This window comes from Cyanistes caeruleus, chromosome 1, assembly GCF_971803275.1.
Source record: "Cyanistes caeruleus chromosome 1, bCyaCae1.hap1.1, whole genome shotgun sequence".
Lineage (NCBI taxonomy): Eukaryota > Metazoa > Chordata > Aves > Passeriformes > Paridae > Cyanistes > Cyanistes caeruleus.
Window position 1 is genome coordinate 20,893,131 of NC_141701.1, and position 7,418 is coordinate 20,900,548.

At 52.0% G+C, this 7,418-nt stretch overlaps 1 long non-coding RNA gene across 1 annotated transcript; it reads left to right on the forward strand.

The window, feature by feature from the left end:
- Window positions 1-3,854: 3,854 nt before the first annotated feature.
- On the forward strand, window positions 3,855-6,897 carry LOC147655359 (uncharacterized). Its single transcript, XR_015278841.1, has 3 exons — window positions 3,855-4,073; window positions 4,284-6,265; window positions 6,779-6,897. It is a non-coding gene; the product is annotated as an uncharacterized LOC147655359 (long non-coding RNA).
- Window positions 6,898-7,418: the final 521 nt, after the last annotated feature.

The following is a 7,418-nucleotide window of genomic DNA, read 5'->3' on the forward strand; positions in this document are numbered from 1 at the left end:
CAAAGCTAATCATGCCTATGTGTGCTGTTATGATGCCATGAAAAGTATTTCCCTTTTTGTTGGTGATTGCACTGCCTTCCCCAGGAAGGCACCTGCTCATGTTCCTGATGGCCTGGCTGTCGGGCAGAGGTGGTGGCTGCTGCCCCGGTGGTGTCCAGGGCCAGTGGCCGCATGGTGCTGGCACCGAGATGGGCTGGAGGTGGGCTCCAGGCTGGGGGTTTGCATGCTCTATTAAAGCTGTTGCTGAAGGAGTCCCCTGCCAGGAGGAGAGCAGGGAATTGGGGCTCCCGTCTCAGGGCAGAAGCTGGGCAGCCTGGCTTCTCTGTCTGCTGCGCCTGTGTGCCAGGGGTGGCCATTGGTGCTGCTTGTGTGAGCTCTTCTGCCTCCCACTCCGAGTCCCCTGCCTGCAGGGATCCCCAGATTTCACAATTGCATGGATGCTGACTCACTGCCTTTCCCTGCTGTAGGTTTGGGGCAGAGGCACTCCTTACCTTATCCTGTGTGACACAGGGCCCTGAGTAGGGAGCACCTGAGTCATTGCCCTTCTTGTTCCAGGTGGGGTATGCCATCATAGCCCACTGCAGAAGAGAGGCTTCTTCCCCAGCAATGTGAGATGTGGGTCCCATTCAATCATCTTGCTTCAAGGTATTTCTCATTTCATGGCCATGACATAAAATATTGTAACAGCTCTGGGTCTGAGACCTTTTCCCATCTGCAAGTAGCCCCTGGACTAGGAACGAGGTCCCCTTGCCAGCTCTGCCTGGCACACTGATCCTTGAATGCCATTTAGTGCTGCAGCCCTGCAGAGGAAGAGCATCAAGAGCGTTGCCTGTCAGTGTCCTGCCCGTGCAATGGCCCCCGTCCCTCTCCTCATCAGTGCATGTGGTGGGCTTTGAATCCCCTCTATCTCAGCATGGAGCTAAACTTAAATCTGATTTTACAGGTGAGCACTCTCGTGCTGCCATGCAATAACAGAGGAAGAGAGTGGGTTTCCATGCCGTGACCATCTCAGCTGCTTGTGTTTTCTGCAGTAAAAGCAGCTGCTGGTGCTTTTTGCATAGCAACCCACTCTGGAGACATGCACGGGCTGTGCCCTGGGATCACCCGCTGGCTGCACTGCTGGGAGGCTGCTGAGGGAAGCTTGTTCCTGGCATGCTGTGAGCTAAATAAAATACAGCTTCTCCCTCTAAATACAGAACTTAACAGCAAGAAGTGCACTTCTGGCTGGTTCCAGCTGAAGACAGAGTCATAGTTGTGAATTTACCTCATAACATTTCTAAAGCTTAACCTTGAAAGCCAGCTGGAAATTACATCAGCTATTGGAGTTTAATCCAAGGCTAACCTGAAAAATGTAGTTGAAAGGGCATTATTAGACACCTTTTCAATGCTAACTTTATTGTGCAATCAAATTTGGCTGCAACAGTAAGAAGCTTGATTTTTGTGAATTTTGTACAGATTGCTGTAAATAATTAGAACCTCCTTATTCCTGTATGTGAAATAAAGGCACACCTCGTACTTTTTCCTCCTGTTTGGGTTCATTGTTGAAGCCAAACAGAAATGCAAACCAAGATGCCCTCAGAAACCCCCACAATTAGTACTTGGATGCCAACACTGGCTGATGCTGGCTGTGGCAGGGCTTGTCATTTGCTGTGCAGACACCTGGCTCTGGGGAGTTAATCCAAAGGCATCCAAGAGATAGCACACATTCTTGGTAGAAGATTTGGGAAGTATCTATAAACCCTCCAGCTTGCTGGTTAGCACTGCATTGTGAAGTGATGCACACACATGAAAGTTGATGCTGCAGTGCTGACATTGATTACCAGAGCTGGAGTGAGACACATTCCGTGTCTCAGCTTGGAGTAGGGAAGGGCAGCAGGAGTGTCATAACAAATTGTCCTGGGAAAGCAGGGAGCTAGCCCCTGTGTCCAAAGCAAAGCAATACAACCCCACACTTGGTGTGCCTCCCTTGGCACTGGGGGAGAGCAGGAGAGGGAGGCTGAGGGTGCCTGCCTGCCCTGGGTGTAGCACAGGGAGTTCATTCCAGCCACAGGACCGGCATCAGCAGGATCGGTTAGGGGGCTTGAGCTCTGCTTATCCCATCCAAATGGATCAGCAGTAGGGAACTGCGGTGCCAGGGCACCCTGCATATGTCCTGAGCAGTCTGAGTGCTCAAGGATTTTAATCTCCAGAGAGGATGGAGAGAAGGCTGGAAAAAACAAGCATTTTTCCTTGTGGTTTGGAAAATAATGATTTCCATTACAGCAGAAGTATTTGTGGGAGGCTTGGATGCTCTGTGAGTGAACTAATATGTATTTTAAAAGCAGAAGGATCCTGGGCTGGGTCAGCTTGTCTGGACCCCCAGATGCAGCTGAGACAAGAACCTGTCTACACATCCTGCCTGAGTGCAGCTTTCTGAGGTTTTTCCTCCTGAGCTTTACCATTCAGCACTGCTATTTCAAGACACCCTTAACCAAGCAGTCCTGTTATTCTGGCACAGGGTGTCTTCAGCCTCTGTGGCAGGGTGGGTGCCACAGTGCAGATGTGGCCTGTGCCCAAAGAACTGAGAGAAAGAACTTTATCATCCGCTGGCCCGAGACTTGCACACCACATGCAGCAATATCAGGTATTCCCTTGGCAGTTCCCCACTTTTACTGTAAATGCATGAGTCATTTGTCTGCTTTGGCAACAAACTTGGATAACCAAGGAAACAATCTGTCAGAAAAGCTGGAGCACAAAATCAGGTCAAGAGAAATGATGAATGAATATGTGCATTATGGGCTCAAGCTTCTAGTTCTGTATCACACATTTTCTGCAGGAAACTTTGCTTCTCCTGGAACATGTGGTCAGGGAGGGTAATATTCAGCTAGAAAAATTGGGTTTGGGTCTTACAATGTAATTTAACATGTCACACAGAGCTTCCATGTGTAGCAATATGGGGTTCTCAAATACTTTCTTTTGTGCCCCAAAAAAAAAAAAAAGTGATACTTTGGCAGTAAGAGAACAAGAACAAAACACAGCTTTCTTGTTATATTCATGAGAAGACAGGAGATAAACTTGCTAACTCACTTCCTGTACTGTGATATAAATCAGGTAATCATCATATGAAATGCGTTCAATAATTCAGAAGCTTTTTTAGGACAACACAGTTTTGATGAAACTTCATACTTGATTGGGTTGTCTACTCTGAAAGTCAAAGCAGTTGTCTGAAGAAAAAAAATCTGCTATTGCCATGACTTAATTTCAACTACTTGGAAGGTTTTGGTAAATGTCAAGGTACTTGCATGGCAACAGCTTCTCAAAAAAATGGATGCAGCCGTGGTGGGGACTGCCCATGCACTAAGGGCTGTGGAGAGGCACAAGCACACCCTGCCTCAGCTAAATGTTCCTCAGAGCCTCAGCAAAATTTAAGTGGCTTTGAATAGCTAGGACATTAGAGTCTCCTCTCTGCCCAGCTCATCTCCTGACTGCTTCCAATGCATGCAAGATCTGACATTTGTCAAGCCTACCTTTAAAAAAAACCCAAACCAAACAATCCTTCGCAAACTTTTCTATTATCGTCTGGGCTGAATTCCATACAGCTGTCATTGTTTAATGGTGAAGGCTGGGATCTTCTCAGAGATAGCCAGGAAACTGGCATGGGGTATTTATTGTGAGCAACAACCTCAGGCAGTTTAAACCCCTCTGCTTGGGAAACAGAGCCTTTAATGTTTAATTGCCTGGCAGGCACTTGGAAAGAGCAACCCTCACCTCCCCTAAATGGAAAGAGATGCATGCAACCTGAGTGGAATTAAAGAAAATACAGCACACAGAGAGTACCCTGACTGCCTAAAATGAAGGGTTATCAAAACATTAATGAAACTCCCATCCAGCAAATAATAAAGCAAGTCCCCTGATGACCCATCAGCCGTGGTGCAACATTGCCAGTCACTACACAACAGAGGAGCAGCTGCTAAATAAAAAGGCGCTTAGGAGCCACAACATAGCAAGAGGACAGAGCAGCCGTCTTCAAACAAGCTAAACAATCAGCTCAATGAAGACAGAACTCTTGATCAGCTGTAATCAGTATTCCTCAGGTAATCCTGACTGAGGCAGTAGGGACTGCAAATGTAGAACTGAGGGCTAGGAAAACTAAAGGGATTCCCCTCTTTGCAGCTGAGTGTGTTGTGCTGCTGCTGGCATCTGGTTGCTATGCAGATTTAGGGAGTAGTTGCATTTAATGCTCTTGGTTAAGCATAAGTGGTTTTATTTCCTTTTCTTATCCTCACCATTACCTGCCCTCACAGAGCCATGCAGGTGCTCTGAGATGTCAGTTCCTGCCCTCCTGGAGAAGAGAGCGCCTGTTCCTACCTGCAAGTGGCTGCATGCTGTCCTAGGAAGAGGGTTTCCCCTCTTGGCTGTGGGGCACTTTACCAGGAACTCCCACCACAGGGAATTAGGTTTCCCACTGGTACCACATCCCTTCCACCTGCAGGTGACCGTCACCCTGTCACCCCACCTCCTGGCACCACTATGCTCCTGATTCTTCACCAGCTTCTGCAGCCCAGAGAGAGCATGGGGAATGGGAGCCAGAAGCAGCCCTGTTGCATGGCAGCCTTTGCTGGGGGCACTGGAGCAGCTTGAACCTCGCATTGATGCTGCTGGCTGCATCCCTCACTGGCCCTGACTCATGGGCTTGCCTTCCCTTCCAGCACTGGCACACACCAAACCCCAGCCAGGCCTGGCAGCAGCCCAGAACTGAGGGCTCTTCTTCTCCTGAAGCCTGGGAGATGTTAGTTCTTTGGGTCCTCACATCCTCGCCTGGCTGCAGCTGAGGTGACCCAGGAGCTTCCCACACTGCCAAGCAAAGCTCAGGAGGGTGGTGTGATAACCCCCGTGTCCTTTTGCTACCAAACCATGCTGGTGAAAGAGTCATGCACGTTTTTGAAATAAAGGGAAGACTGTGGCAGCCCAGTGAAATTCTCAATGCAGCACACGAGTCAAAAATGCCAGTCATTGAATTAAGGAAGAGAAGAAATTGTTACCGTCTGGAAGCAGGCAGAGGCAAGCAGGGCGGGCAGAAAGGAGAAGCATTTACAGACTGCCTGGCCTAGATAGCACTGCTCTGCCTCACACTGATTAATCTTAACAGGAACCTCCCAGCCACGGGACAGCAGGAATTATTTCAGGTCTTCCCTATGAAGTGGTCAGTTGTTAATCTGCAGCTGGGGGGCGGGGGGTGTGTGTGTGTGTGTGTGTGTGTGTGTGTGTGTGTGTTTATCTTTTTATTAATTTTTTCTTTCCATTTAAGCAAGGGACTTTTTGATGCCCTATTTGAGTGAAGCAACGAGTATGATGAGTCGATCATGAGTCACCAGGCCAGGAAAAAAAGCTGTAGGAAGGCTGGACTATTTATAAAATGCAAAAGAAAGAAAGGAAATATATTCTAGATGCAGTTGGATCTGGACGGTGACTCCAGCTTCTCCTGCGGGACAGCATACTCCCAGACGGCAAACCTCCCGGGAGGGAGGGGAAGCGCTGGCAGGGAGTGCCCGGATTTTCAGATTGATTGGCGCTGCAGGGAGCGAGGAGCTCCGCAGCCTGCTCCGAGGGGCAACCCGGTTATCCCGGCCGCTCCCCATCCATCGTGGGGCAACCCGGTTATCCCGGCCGCTCCCCATCCATCGTGGGGCAGCTCGGGCATCCCGGCCGCTCCCCATCCATCGTGGGGCAGCTCGGGCATCCCGGCCGCTCCCCATCCATCGTGGGGCAACCCGGTTATCCCGGCCGCTCCCCATCCATCGTGGAGCAGCTCGGGCATCCCGGCTCTCCAGCGCCAGGGCACAAGCGTGGGCTGCGTGTGCCGAGGCGGTTCCTGACGAGCGCGGCCCGGTACCCCCGTGTGAGTCCCCGTGAGTCCCCGTGAGTCCCCGTGAGTCCCCGTGAGTCCCCGTGAGTCACCGCCGCGGCCGCGCAGGCTCCGCGCTCCGCTGGAGCGGTGGCGGAGGAGGCTGGACGGGAGTCTTCTTCCTCCTCCTCCTCCTCCTCCTCCTCCTCCTCCTCCTCCTCCTCCTCCTCCTCCTCCGCCTCCGCCTCCTCCTCCTCCTCCTCCTCCTCCGCCTCCGCCTCCTCCACCGCACCGCAGGGAGGGATGCGGAGGAAGAAAAAGCAAACAGAAGAGCTCTCTGATGCTGTAATTGCGCAGGGTTGGCACTGCTGGCACGGGCATTACTGCGTGTGCAAGGCGGGCCAGGTGATCCCACACAGCGGGGTACCACAGCCTGGCAGGGTACAGTTCAGCCTGGCAGGGTACAGTACAGCCGGGCAGGGTACAGCACAGCCTGGCAGGGTACAGTTCAGCCTGGCAGGGTACAGCACAGCCTGACAGGGTACCACAGCCTGGCAGGGTACAGTACAGCCTGACAGGGTACCACAGCCTGGCAGGGTACAGTACAGCCTGACAGGGTACCACAGCCTGGCAGGGTACAGTTCAGCCTGGCAGGGTACAGCACAGCCTGGCAGGGTACAGTTCAGCCTGGCAGGGTACAGTACAGCCTGGCAGGGTACAGTACAGCCTGGCAGGGTACAGTTCAGCCTGGCAGGGTACAGTACAGCCTGGCAGGGTACAGTACATCCTGGCAGGGTACAGTACAGCCTGGCAGGGTACAGTACAGCCTGGCAGGGTACAGTACAGCCTGACAGGGTACAGCACAGCCTGGCAGGGTACAGTACAGCCTGGCAGGGTACAGTACAGCCTGGCAGGGTACAGTTCAGCCTGGCAGGGTACAGTACAGCCTGGCAGGGTACAGTACAGCCTGGCAGGGTACAGCACAGCCTGGCAGGGTACAGTTCAGCCTGGCAGGGTACAGTACAGCCTGGCAGGGTACAGTACAGCCTGGCAGGGTACCACAGCCTGGCAGGGTACAGTTCAGCCTGACAGGGTATAGCACAGCCTGGCAGGGGCTGGCACAGCAGTGGGAAGCAGCAACAGCTTCACCTCCAGCCATGTGCAAGGAACGTGGCACGGCCCCCTCATACAGCGAGTATTTGTGTATAATACACACATCCCCCGGTGTTTTGACACTGAAATTCTGGAGAACTGTAGCTGCTTGGGAATGCAGTTGGGCAGGGTCAGAGGGAAGGACCCATTGTCAGGAGGCAAAGAGCATCTGAAGGCTTGAAAGTCCCACTTGCAGAACAGGATCAGTACCTGTGGGAAGGGGTTGGACTGCACAAATACCTCGTGCTTTGGGTGCAGAGGGGTCCTCAGCACCAGCCACTCAGGTGGCTGACACAGCTTTGTCCTCAAATCCCTGCTCTATGTTCACATCATCCCTACTTCTGGCACTGTGTCAAAATCCAAAATCCTGCCATAAAACCATGTCATGGCACGGTCAAACAGGTGCTAAAACAGGACAGGGGGGCTAGAAGGTGATGAGCTT